The following is a 14,168-nucleotide window of genomic DNA, read 5'->3' on the forward strand; positions in this document are numbered from 1 at the left end:
AAACAATCCATCTAACTTTCAGAAAATAAGTGGTTTGTTTATGTGTAAGCAGAAGCAGGGCAGCTGGTGTCATTTTTGTTCATTTAACCTTTGAGATAAACTCTGACCCTAATAACTGCTTCAGGCTGACCTTACACCCTGAACACTCTGTGGAGCTGCTTCCTAAACATGAGGATTTAAGGAGAATTGGAAAGAAATAACACAAAACCCAATTATTATGAGGAAAAAAGAAATACTGTATCAACAAAACGTGAACAATGGTTTGTTCTTAAATAGCCGGACATCTTGCTGGGTCATGTGTACTTTCCTAAATTACCTCTGTATGCACTAAGTGGACTGTGAGATTAAAGCTTAATAAAACGAGGTAAGATTAAATTTTATTGATCTCTGTGGGGAACTTGGGCCATTGCAGCGAAAAGAAAGAGGAATCAGCATGGAAACAAAAAATGCTGTAGATTAAAAAGTATAAAAAACAAAGGCATAATAAAACAAGAAAGCAACAAAACAGAATTTATGGAGTTGGGCTTATATAAGTAAGTTCATATATATGAGCAGTGAGACAATCAGGGAGGTTGTAAACAAACCTCCAGGTTGGACAAACTTATTTGGAAGAGAAAATGAAGGAGATTGGGTTTATTACCCAAACCGTCTGCTGTAAACATCATCACAATTTCATTGTAGCTATATTGCTGTTCAGTGTTATCATAACTGGAAAAAACTACAAAAGTAAGACTCATGTTGTAACAAACCAGAATTAACCTTTGAGAACATGGACTTTACTTATACTGGAAACGTGGGTTATATGGATGGATTGGATGATCATGCAAGTATGTATGGAAATTACATTCAGTCAGTTGATCCAGTTCTTTAGTTCAGACTGAAATATCTCAACAACTATAACAATGGGTTGCCATGAAATTTGGTATGCACATTCATGTCCCCCTCTGGATGATTTTTAATAACTTTGGTGATCCCCTGACTTCTCAAATTTTCACTTTGTTTGTGACCAAATACCTGCAAAACTAATGACTTTCCAACAGCTGCCTCAGCTGCACCGTGTTTAGTGCTAATTAGCAAATGTTAGCATGCAAACATACTTTGGTAAACATTACACCTGCTAAACATCAGCATGTTAGCATTGTCATTGTGTGCATATTAGCAGGGTTATGCTAGTATTTAGCTCAAAGCATTGCTGTCCCAGTACAGCCTTGCATGGCTGTAGACTCTTTATGTCTCATTATGTAACTTGGACTTACAGTATATATCATACACATTTGATCAATATGCTGAAAAAGAAAATTTAAAAAGGTATCACAGGTCACTATTAAGTAGCCATCTTGTTCAGTATCAAATTCATGCACAGGCTTCAAAGTAAACCCCAAATGATCCCACTCTGCAGTGTCAGACTTTCAAATCTGACTTTTTTTTTTTTTCTGTCTGACTAAATCTTAATCAGCATAAAGCTGCCTGTCATTAATCCTCTTTTTCTTCACGCACTCAGATCAATGTTTCCTTTTCCAGAGCAAAGATAGTAATTAATCCCCAGTCCAACAGAGCCTTCAGGCATGACTATTCGTCAAAGACCCTAATCAATGCCCCTGCCTATTCTTCTACTTTCAGAAAATGAGCAGCCTTTTTTTCCCCCTTTTGGATCATGTTTTACATTCCATCGGGAGGAATCAATGAATCTTATAAGAGCCAAATAATTAATGCACGAACACAATCCCGCCAGAAAATCTGAACTCTTGCAGAACAGTTTTCTGTTTCAAAACCTCGACCCTGGAGCTCATAAAAATGTGTTTGGAAGGGGTTTGAATTGATATTCTTCCTATTCTGCCTATTAGAATCATTTTAGCCATAAATGGTCTATACTCATGTCTTTTCACTTCATTGCTCCCTCATTGACTCACCATTAATGACATTTCTGGAAAAAAAAAGATGAATAATAGATGTTATTACTGATGAAACTTATCTGGAAAAAGTTCAACTCAGGAGGAATGGAGCAGGCTAAAGACTGGTAATGCCAGAGTAGACTGGGCACAACAGATAGGGAAAGGACTGAAGGAGTGAAGGGGCCACTGCCTATTTATCAAGAGTAAGGTGCATGAAATTGGCTCTTAACCTCACAGTTAGAAGGTTTAATTAGAAATCATGCTTTTGCTACAGGAAGGGGGGAGGAGAGCGTGGGTTGTCCAAACAGGGTGATAAATGACTTGTGGAACAGGAGGTTTTGGAGAAATAGAGGAACCAGCTGGTGAGAGTGAAATGTAGGTGACAGCTCTGGTCGCGGCTGGAGGTGAGACAACGGGTTGAAGCAAGCAGGAGATTGCAGCTGAAGTGCAAAACCGCACCTCAAGAGCTGTAAGGGCTGTTATCAACACGGGGGTGAGAGCAGTGTGGTAGACAGGGCCAGGATCAACAGAAAGAACAGGCTGACAACAGCCCGACCTTCACTATAAATATGTGAACACTCAGGGTCATCAAACAACTTGCAGGGCTCCCAGCTAGGAGGGTAAAATCATGACTCAAAATGCTTTCATGTAAATTAAACTTTGAAGTCCTAAAATCTAGCTAGTGTACAGTATGAGCACTTAATATTATTGGAAAGGAAAAATATCTGAAATTTCTCAGAATTGTGTGGAGAGTGTCGGTGCTCCGTAGGGCTGAGACCTCAGCTGAACCTCAGTGCTTCTTTAGCGCTGAGCAAAATGTGTCAGAAGTTGAGAATATCTCAAATAGTCAGTTAGTGAAAGCTGGCATCAAATGTCTCATCAGATTCGTAATCGTGTTTACATATACTTTGATCAGAAAGGTGATATAATTTAGGTTGTACTGGTTCGAGGTTGCTTGAGTTTAGGCAACGTTTACCATTTGAAAACTTCAGCTTCTTCTGTTAATGAGAAAATGATAATTGTTTGAGAAAAACATTGTAGAGGTACCATTTTGGTGTTGAACATTCAGTACCAAAGCAACAGTAATCAGTACCGAAACACAAGTATCATATTGACACAAGTATAAGAAATGTTCAAACAATCATAAACACAATCAAGTTTATCTGTTATGCTACATGAGACCAACAATCAACTTCAATAACTAATTTCGTTAGTTTTTAAACCCCTACTTGAATGTGAATCATACATTTTTTAACACTTTTATAATGATGATATCCTCATAGGATTCCACTGAACATCAACAAACAGTAATGTTAAATTATTGCTGAACTTGGTTGTACTTTGTTTGAACAGTTGCTCTTTACTAAAGAACGAGTTACTCAGTGGATTGAGGATGTCAGAAACAGAGGTATGGTAAAGAGTTTGGTTTTTACTGCAACTTCCATGTTAAAAATGTATATGGATAAAAATGTCTCTGCATTAAAGAAAAATGACAGATGACTGTTTCATTATGAAATATGATAATCACCTCCGCACCCTTCCCCCCACCCCCCATCAACTGCCCATTTGCAGGGGCAAGACAATAATCGCCATTATTATACTATATATGTCAATAAAAACACTAATGGTTATCACACATCATCAAAGATTTATATTACAGCAGTAGACATTTTCATTTTTATTGCACACATATCAGAACATAACCACCCACTGTGAGTAATGGAGCCGGACTTCTAGTATTAGGGGTCATTTGAAAATTTCCAACTTTGGTGCCCCCTAGTGGTGTCATCAGAAATAACATATTGTTGGCACAGAATGAGCCAAATACAACATATAAACTGCCACAATTTTCACCAAATTACACACAAAAGCAAACCGCCTAAAATATAATATAAACTTTTGTCTATTGTTACTACCATCACCAAAATCCAAGTCATTTTATGTTCAAGAGGAACTGAAGGTTACCGATCAATAAGAATGGCACCGTACAGTTCTGCAACATAGTTCAGGGTTTTAGGTCTTTGGGCCACACTTTGAAAAAATCGATAAAAATTCAGAGGATAAATGACTCCTAGCTTGCTGTAAAATGTTATTTATTTGTGTTGGCAACATTCAACAGTTATTTCTGTTGATCGATTCCACTTGACATTTAAAACGCACCCCTTAAACGATTTCAGTGACCTGAACTGTTTGGATCAAAATAGGTCACCACCTGTACCAGCATAGTGAAGCTTTCTGCTGCTGAGAGACTGAAAAGAGAACGAAGGCAGTACTTAAACCAGCAGCTTGTCCAAAATCGACTGTGTTTAATTCTTGCTCTGGGCTTAAAACTACTACTCCTACTAACAGAGCAGACTCATGTCAAATAGATCTGTGGAGGGACTGTCTGAGGGATTAACAGGTCCATGAAAATAACAGCTCAAAATGTGATGTTTTCAGAACTGAGTTTCTGTTATTCAACACTTATTCTGAGCTGCATGTTGGAGGAAACCTTCTCGTTCTTATAAACGTGTTGTCACAAATTGAGCTTCTCCAGCACTCGACAAGAGACGACTGATCTTTGACACAGTGTGCGTCACAGAAAAGGTCGGTGATTGCACAAAAGGCCAGACTGGTAATACAATTTCAAAATGGAGTGACTTTTGTATAGCACTCCCATTTATCTGGAAGTGATGCACTGGCATTTTGATTTAGAGCTTGACAGTTAAAAGAGAAAGACCGAATTTATTACCAGAAATCCTCACAATATAGCAATTATTTTGAGCTCATAATTTATTCATTGATCTGACAATGATTTCTTGCCTCTTTTTTTTGTGGTCATTGATATTAATTTTCACACCATTTTTTGAAGTTTTGACTGAGATGGAATCGGTAAATTAACAGAGAAACTCCGGCTGTAAATGGCATAATCCACAGCTCCTCCAACCTTGTCCCGTCCCTGCTTAATTTCACTTCCACAAAAAAAAAAAAAAAAAGGCTTAGCCTGCTTCATCATTTAATTTAACAGAGGACATATCCTTGAATCAGTGCCAAAGAGTAATCTGTGAGTTTTATATCAAACCGAGCCTCCAGGAGATAACTGTGAGGCAGGGATGACGGAGAGAAAAGACAGTGATTTTGATATAAATATCTGACTCCCTGAACCTCACTGCTTTCTAATTATATTAGGATTAATTGGCTGGGGTCTGAGGGACTCCATTTACTGGTGTTAGGGTATGAATGCACAGCACACCTTGTTGGATGGGCCCTGGACTCTCTTGAAAAGCCTGTTAATTAGACCTGCAGTGAGGTGTGATAAAAAAGGGAGCAGTATATAAACAAGCCCCAGCAGAGAGGCGATACTGAGGTCACCTGCTACTGGACCTCCAACAGCCTGCATCTGTATCACACAGGGCCACATGCTGCTTCTCTGTACCCAGGGATAGCGGAGGGGGAAACTTTTCACATATAGATGAGCTATAGCTTCTCCTAATCTCATACCTGTCCAATTGATTTAGCTGGAAGTGCATTTTCCCACCGCCACCACTCCTCAATGTGTATCCGCACACCACAGAGATCTAATGTCTGTCATAAAGTTAAACATTGGCAAGCCACATGGAGATTTTTAATGAGACTTCCATGCTCATTTCACGCTCAATATCTGTTCTTTTCTCTTTTTTTTTTTCCCTCCCTGTAATGCTCTCTGGTCTTCCTTCCCTCAACCGAGAAAGAAGCTCTTGCCATCAATCAGCCTTTAGCTCCTGTAGACTGAGACAGTGTCATGCTGGGCTCTGTGTGTTGCCAGATAGGACCACTCTGCCCTCAGGTTACCCTTACACTTCTAGTTTGACACCTGACTTGTTATAGAGAAAATTGAAAAATACACAGGAGTTTCAAGCGGGCACACAGGAGTAAAGCTTTGGACTTTGAAATCACCATGTTTTCTATCAGGGCTCAGAACAGAAATGGTTGTTTCTGTCAATCAGTAATCGCAGTCCTTTATAGCAAGCACCTCTCAGACGCAGTCGAGAAGAAATTGTGTTAGCGAGATCAGTCATCTGTTCTGCAGAGAGGCTGTCATAATGTATCATTTCAACAAAACAAAAACACAAACAAAATTAGATTTAAGTAGTTGTTTCCTCTACGAAGAGCAGCTCGACAGTAGAAAATTAATAGACTGTGAATATTATGTGAATGGCTCAAGTTTTGTGAAGAGGTTCAAGTGCTCTGTTTGAAGACATTAAAGAAGAAGTACAGCACAAGGGATTGAAAAATATGCTGAAAGATAAAAAAAAATTTTGAAAAAAGGTTAAAAAGCAGTCAGATTCAGAGATTCAGTCAAAGGCAGTGGAGAACAAACATTTTAATGTGCTTTTAAAGGTAGTCAAAGTCAGTGGAAGTCTTTTGAATTTTTGTTTCAACTGCAGTATATGGAGCTAAGAAACTACATGTTGCTCCTCCGTGTTTAGTTTGGAGTCTGGAAATGATTAGCAGATTGCTATCAGATGACCCGAGATTCTGAGAAATACAGTCAGAGTGAGAGATTTACATTATTGGTACTAAACCACTGAGAGATTTAAAGACAAGCAGTGGACCTAAGGATTAGTATGATGCGTACAATTTGAGTTTTGTTGTTTTGTCATTGCATGAGAGTTTTTTGAGAGACCAGAGAAGAGACTGATACAAGAGACCAAACTGTTGGAAATAAAAGTGTTTTTTTCTGGAGATAAACCTTCTGATTCTCGCTACATCTAAAGATGATAATAAACAGACTTTTCCATTGACTTGAAGTAGCTTTGTTATTAGCAATCAGTTGTACATTTACACTATTTTGGTACAGAGCAATATTAGCACAGATTTGGAGTTATACTTGTTTCCACCTTGCAATTATAAGTCCAATATTGACTCTCCTTTTAGTTCTGTTTTGATCTCCACCAACTCCTATAGGGCATATCTGGCTTTTTAACTGCCAAACGCTCCCCTGTGCTCACCAGCTAGTCATTAACTGTTTCTGTCTGTTGTTTGGTGGTGGGCAGATCGTCTGGCTTTTTTAGAGATTTTTCAATGAAAACAGCTGCTGCGACCAAAAACACAACAAAAGCTGAAAGTTGCTAAAATGTTCAGTAGAGCTGTGGAGAACTGCAGTGAAGTGATAATTCTCTGTGGGTTTTAAATTTTATAAACAGTGAAACCAGAGAGATCTGAGCAGTAAATCATTGTAGTAATAGTGTGGTACATGTACAGCTTGATAACCAGGGTAGAGCCTTGCGAGGCAGTGGTCTCTGTGCTCACTTACTTAACCTCCTAAACTCTGCCGGCCCCAACAGTTTTTCCATCGTTACAAGCTCACGCTGAGCAGACAAACACTGTTCAAACCCAGAGGTTTTTATTTCATGCCTCCTAGTTGAACCAAAAAAAGTTTCCAGAGATACCAAATATGTCAGGTTGAATTTTGGGGAATATGTACACCATGTCAGAATACACTTTGCATCTGTTGAGAGAGAAGACGATGTATAATTTGTTTACCTCCCTCGCCAAGAGTTTCCCAGTGGAGACAAGCTGTTTTTCCAATCCCTGTTTCATATATTATGAATAAATCAACACATTCAATTAAAATGGGAGATTTTTTCAGTCATACATGAATGTCAGATTATAAATTGTCTTAATTTGTTGTTTAATGTGCTGTGGTCTGCCCAATTGCTACCATTTTCTTGTATGTAAACTATTCAGTCCTTATTCATGCCATTATTATCCTGTCACTGATTTTAATCTATTGGCATTCATCTTGTTGTATAACTGAATTGAAATATCAGACATTGGGTTGTTACAGTGGCAAACCCTGAAACAAAACACTGTATTTCTCACAGTCTCTGCAGACACGGCTGTCATACTGACAGAGTTGTCAGATTGAATTCAGTGCCAGTATACTTACGCTTTGGAAGAGCTCCATCAGTTTCCTCCAATTGGTAAAATCATTGCAGCGTGTTTGTCAAAGGTGCACCTTGAAGAATTGATTTGGCATCAGTTTTCCAGGGCGAACCGACTGGAGGTAATCAGTCCCCCGCTTGTTTTCACGCAACATGTAGTCCACTGATTGCTCCTCTTGATCCACAGCTACTTCCAGTCTGTAGCTTCTCTGTGGTGTTGTTGATGGGCCTCCACTTGTGCACATTCGTGATGCCAGGGGGACTCTTTGTGAGGCTTATATTTCATCAATGAGAGTTATGGATCGGCCCCGGTCCGTCGGTCCATCCATTCATGTTCCTTGAACTTTATTTGGAGTTGTTTGTGCTTGTTTGTCACACTTAAAATCTGCCACAAATGTTGCTCAGGGAACTTGCTGTTGTTTCATTCAGTGTGGGTGAGACTGTGAGTAGTGTACACTGGACTGTAAGTTTAAGCTCAGAGAGAGAGGCTAAACAGCTAAAGTGTCTGAGCGGTACTCTTTTACTCAGGTCTCACCTCAGGGTTTTTGTCGTGTTCATGTTCCTCTCCTGTGCGCTCTCTACACTGAGGGCCACAGGAGTCAATATGAGAGGAGGTGCATCCTGGAATTGACTGATAACACCGTGAATATAAGCTGGTTACAAGACCATGAAGGTGAATGAAAAAGGTTTTGGACATTTCTACTTAAAATAAAACTATCATCTATGATTAAGAAAATATTTGACTGTGAAGGAAATGTGTATTCTGACAGCACACTGTCTGCAGGAAAATGGAACAGCACCTGTATTTTTAAGAAACAACAGCTGTGATGTGAACAGTATCAAACTCTCTGTGGATTAGCCTGATTTGAAAACCTAATTGTGGAAAAACAGAACAAAGTGACTGCAGTGAATAACATCAGTGATGTCCGGCACACGTACTACTTGTTCTTACATAAAGCCCAGGGGGACATAGAACAATCTAAATCAGACAGACTGAAGTTTTATTTTACTTCATGTCTCGTAAAACATGCTCAGCAGACAGATTCTGGGCTGCTTGTAGCTTTCAGCTTCTTGTTCACGTAATGCCTTAATGGGTTTTACATGGGTTGTGTGTAATTCCATTTCTGTGAACTTGCTGACATATACCAGTAAAATTCATGGGCTGTATATAAAGATGGATGTAACAATGTGGAGCCAGTTTGAAGCCCAGCTTATGGTTAGCACCATCTTTTCTGTTTTCCACTCTGGAAACACGCCCTGCTACCTTGGACTGAAGCTAGCTTACTGGGACACTGAGCTGTGCACACTTGGGCTAAAGTTAGCCACTTTAGCTAAACTGTGCTAACAGGGCAGGTATCAAGTAACATTAAACTTACCAAACATTGCATGACAGCATCCTGTAAGTCTTGCTAGTGTCTCCTGAACCACAAACACAGTAGATCTGCAGGTCTGCAGAAAAATCAGTTTATTCTTTAACAGCTCAGTGCCAGTCCCGGAGCTGTCAATCAACACCTACACAGCAGACACCAAAGCTACTGTAAGTCTTCCAATCTTTTTAATAGAGCAATAATTTCCAAAATGAGCAGCACAGTTATTACAGGGCCCAAGTTTAACGACTCAGACTATAATGACTCGTTGAAAAAACTGATTGTGTTAGTATGTATAGAAAGAAGTTGAGGCTTTTTGAATAGGAGTCTGTTGGAGCCAGCATCTAGTGGCCGTCGGTGCCATTGCACTTTAAGGTTCTTCCACATTGACTTCAGCCTCAAGCTGTGGTAGTTGCCACCTGGTGAGACTAACATTCACATGTCTGTTGCTTGTTTCATTTTTGGTGGTATTTTCACCTTTGATGGACAGTTGAGAGGCAGGAAAAAGGGTAGGGGTTTATGACATGCAGCAAAGGTCCTCAGCTGTGGGGTGCCCCGAGGCCTAGTAGATAAAATGCCAACCATGAACTGCAATGTCTCTGGTTCCAGTCTGGCCTGGACTTTGCAAATAGATATTTGTACTTGTCTTAGGTGAAACAGTTGGCATAGCAATAAAGAAGTGATGCAAAAAAGACTGAAGGACATTCAGGATGTATATTTTATTTTATATTTTTTTATTTTTTCAATACATAACAGACATTGTGGTTCCTTCTTCTTTGGTAGACAAAGCTTCAGTATGTTGTCACCACTCATCATTACCTGACCCTATAAAGATTGGGGGAATCCAGGTAACTGAGCGGTCGATTCATACCTTGTAATAATCACATCACATTTCAAATTCGACCCGGGACCTTTTCATGTCATTCCCCTATGATATCCTCATGACAGCTCACAAATGCCACACTTTGCATGTGAACAGAGAAGACTAATTAATTCATTAAAACTACATAAATGGCATTTTAGGTGGGAAAAAGCAACGAACTACCATGATGTACCAGTCTTACTGATGTCAGTGATCATATCACATCTTCCTCACTATGCAGTACTTTCATAACACCTGTTGATTGAAACACACACAGATTCAGATCTTATGTTGTTGACTTCTTTGCTTTTTATTTTGCAAACACAGTGATGCAGTTACTTTTTCTTGCTTTTTAGAAATCTACTTAGAGGATACACATTTGGATAGAAATATGACTTTTGCTCATCCATCCCTGTGAGCTTTTAGGGTGATGGTGAAACATTTTCAGTTTCCTCGTTGAGAATGAACAGCGGCTGTAGTCAGCTTGAATTCTGCCAATTACAACAGATTCAGTGGTTCCAATGATGACAAGTTTTCACAGTGGAAAAACAGTATTAAAATGTCTACTAAAAAGTTCTAAAACCACTCATAATCCACTTCTCCGTTGTCCATCTGCATGCTCAATATGTTCCAAACACTCATCATTTTGCCAAAATATGACTAAATACGCTGCTTCCATGTCGTTATTACTCTAATTAAAGCTCAGACGTTCAGCCAAAAATGGCATATGAAGCCATATTTTGACAAATCTTCGAGTGTCTGCAACATACTGAACATACAGATGGACAGCGGAGAAGTGTTGCAAGCTGACCACAGCTTGAGTTGTTCTTTGTTAATTAGGAAACTAAAAGCTTTCAACAGCCGCCTCTCAAGCTTACAGGTGGTGAATGTTTTATACTAAAAAGGCAGATACTAGGTTATGCATTCCTTTACAGATGAGTAAGTGAGCAAAATACTTGATTTGTATAGGTCTGTTTGAAACAGCAGTTAACAAAGTGCTTTACCATGTGTAAATGAAGCCACAAAAATAATATTTACAAAAGAAGCATAAAACCAAAACACTATAATGCATACTGAAAACCAAATAAAACAACTGATGAAATTGACAAAAAAGAAAAGAATGACCCAAGATATCAAAAACCTGAAAGAAGCACCAGATATAATTAGCAATCCTACAGCCTTACTGCATTTTGATTCAACAGCTATAACTCATTCTTGGCATAAATCCGTATGGGATACCTCCCTGTAAAAAACTGACTTTGATCAAACAGAAGAGGAATGAACCTGTGTCAGCACTACTTGGCCTCAAGTAGAAGACATAACAGTGATTACAGTGATTAAACCTTTTTTGAAGGGATTGTGGATGTTACCTTATTTGGACTTCACCTCCTCAACTTCACAACCTCCTGCTTTGCTTGTCATGTTTCATGCCAGAAGGCTTGATCTGCTTCTAATCTGCAAGAATACATATTATTCTCTTTGAACAGGTTGCACTTACAGTCAGAGGTACAAAGCACAGGTTTGTGTTTATGGCTTTTAAGCTTCATGTGTGAATGTCAGGTCATGATCAGATTAACTTAATAGGGTGAAACAATATGTAAATTATATTATACTGACCACTTAACCACCCTAAGGAAAAACTGACATTGACGATAATGTTCTGAATGTGCTAGGCCGTGTAGATAATAGCAAATGATCTATGACATCTGCTCAATATTGTGTCAACACGAGGGGCATATAAGGTCAGATTGCCACTAACTCAAGAGGTGTGAGTTTAAGTGTTACATATCAGCCTGAAATTCTGCGATATAATGAAAGGACTGTTTATGTTCTAAGATGCAAAACGTGCTCTAACAGAGACAGAGAATTCAAACAGTGAGGTTTGGGGGGGAAACGACAGCTGCTGTGGTCAGTTCTGGTCAATCTCATTTTGTTTCTGGTCTTTTTGGACCAGGTCTGACTGTCCTCAGTTACCTTTAGGATCCGGTCTAAATACCTCTACTCCACTAGGTTTCAGCCAACCCCTCTCTTGCCTCTGTTCATCATGTCGCAGTGCCTCACAGGCTCCCTCTCACAGCTACCACTGTGAAGCCTCTAGGGAAAACACAAACACAGCCACGGTTACCACAAGAACAATTCAGACTCCTCAACAGCCAGCCGCACTCTCTGTTGCTACTCCTACTGCAGAGTATAGATTCATATAATTGCAGTACTGCGGTGCCTGTGGTTTCAGAACAACAGTGTGTGCATGTAGATCATTAGCGGATGTGTTAAAGGTTGAATATACTGGAAAAGGTCTGCTGCCTTTGAGACCTTTCCAACACTTCTTTGTGTCCAGTCTATATGTTTTGTGTGGTCCGGAGGCTGATGACCATGTCCTTTGGGATCTCTAGCGGGGGAGTGAGAATATCGGACACAAGTCAAATGCATTCTCAATAGTGAGGTTGTGCTTTCTCATTGATTCTGTGATTTTCATTGACAATATGTGGCCTTATGATGTAGTTCTATCGCTGAGCTCCAGCACATACTGGTGGTTTGAAGACAAGTGCGACTCAGTACTTTCCGATCAGAGGCCATGATACTCCACTGGAATAAAAGTGGCTTACCTTCTTTGTCTTGGGAGCCAGAAGCTGGCCCAAATGAGGGAGTTCAAGTATCTCAGGGATCTTGTTCACAAATCAAATGCAAGATTGACAGGCATGTCAGTGCAACTTCGGCAGAGCTGAATCTGAAGACAAATCTACTTTCATCCGTCACCTATATGGTCACACATTCTGAGTAGAGATCAAAAGAATGTGATCGCAGCTACAAGTTACCCGCATGAGTTTCCTCTTCTAAGGGTCTCTGGGTGTCTCTGCTCAACCTTAGAGATAGGATAAGGAGCTCAAACATTAAGGAGTGGAATCACTGCTTGCTTTTAGTTTGAAGAAACTGGTTGAGGTGGTTCTGCTCAGGAATCTACTCCCACAGGAGGAGCGGAGGATGTGACTGTAGAGCGGGTTTCTGGGCTTCCTTGCTGCCACTAGTTTCCTGATCCAGATAAGTGGTGGATGGATGAATGGACAGTTTAGCTCATGGTGGCCATATTGGCGTTGTAATGTAAAGTTGTTGCAGCACTTATATTTTTAATTACTGATTCAAATTACAAACTGAAAACATCCTGACCAAACAGTGCTAGCATGCCTTCCTTGTTTATCTGCAGTCAAATCCACTGCGACCACTTACCCTAAACATCACCGGCTATAAATCCAGTGAAGAATTATGTTAATTTCACTAAATTAAATGTGTTTATCAAGCGATCAGTGTTCTATGTCTTGGATGGAAACACAAGATTCTTGTAATATTACATCATACCTCAAGAGAAGTGCCCTGAAGACTGCAAATGTAAACAAATATAAACAAGCCTTGTGTAGCTATAATACATCGCACCATACTGTCAGTGCTTTCTCTTGTTTTCTTCCTATGAGCAAACTTTTGTCAGGATTACAACTTTTGTCATGCAGGTGTGAAAGCCATTTTAATTATCATGTAATTTGTTGTATATTCTGTTCTCTTGATTATTAAAAATAAAATGCAGAGTGGCTGGAACCTGGAAGAGGATTTTTTTATTATCTCCAATATTAAAAAGTCATTTAAAAAAAGTCAATACAATGTAAACACCTCGCCTTTTCCATTTCATGAGAACAGGTTTTGGATGTGTTCCTCGATATAAATAAAACCACTCTCACCACTGAACTCCATTCAGTTTTAATTTTTAATAACACTGTATTAATTTTCATTGAATACCATTTATTATGTGTTTGTAAATTGTGTTTTTATGGTCAAAACACCTTTAGAGTTTTGTTAAAGATTATAATTTTTTTAATATCAAGTAAAACACATTTTTCTCTCATTGTTATTCAGGAAAAATAAATGCTGCGGAGCCTGTGAAACAGTATGAATACTGCATGTGAGCATGTATGTGCATTAACATAAGAATTATTATATCTATAAATTATTTTTTAATGATCTTCTGTTGGAAAATATTGTATAATATAAAACTAGACAACTAACATTAGTCATCTGTTATTAGTTTGCAGCTGAATGGATAATAATAATAATATACCACACCAAACTGTAGGTTCAGATTAACAAAGGGATC

This window comes from Thunnus thynnus, chromosome 7, assembly GCF_963924715.1.
Source record: "Thunnus thynnus chromosome 7, fThuThy2.1, whole genome shotgun sequence".
NCBI classification, from domain to species: Eukaryota; Metazoa; Chordata; class Actinopteri; order Scombriformes; family Scombridae; genus Thunnus; species Thunnus thynnus.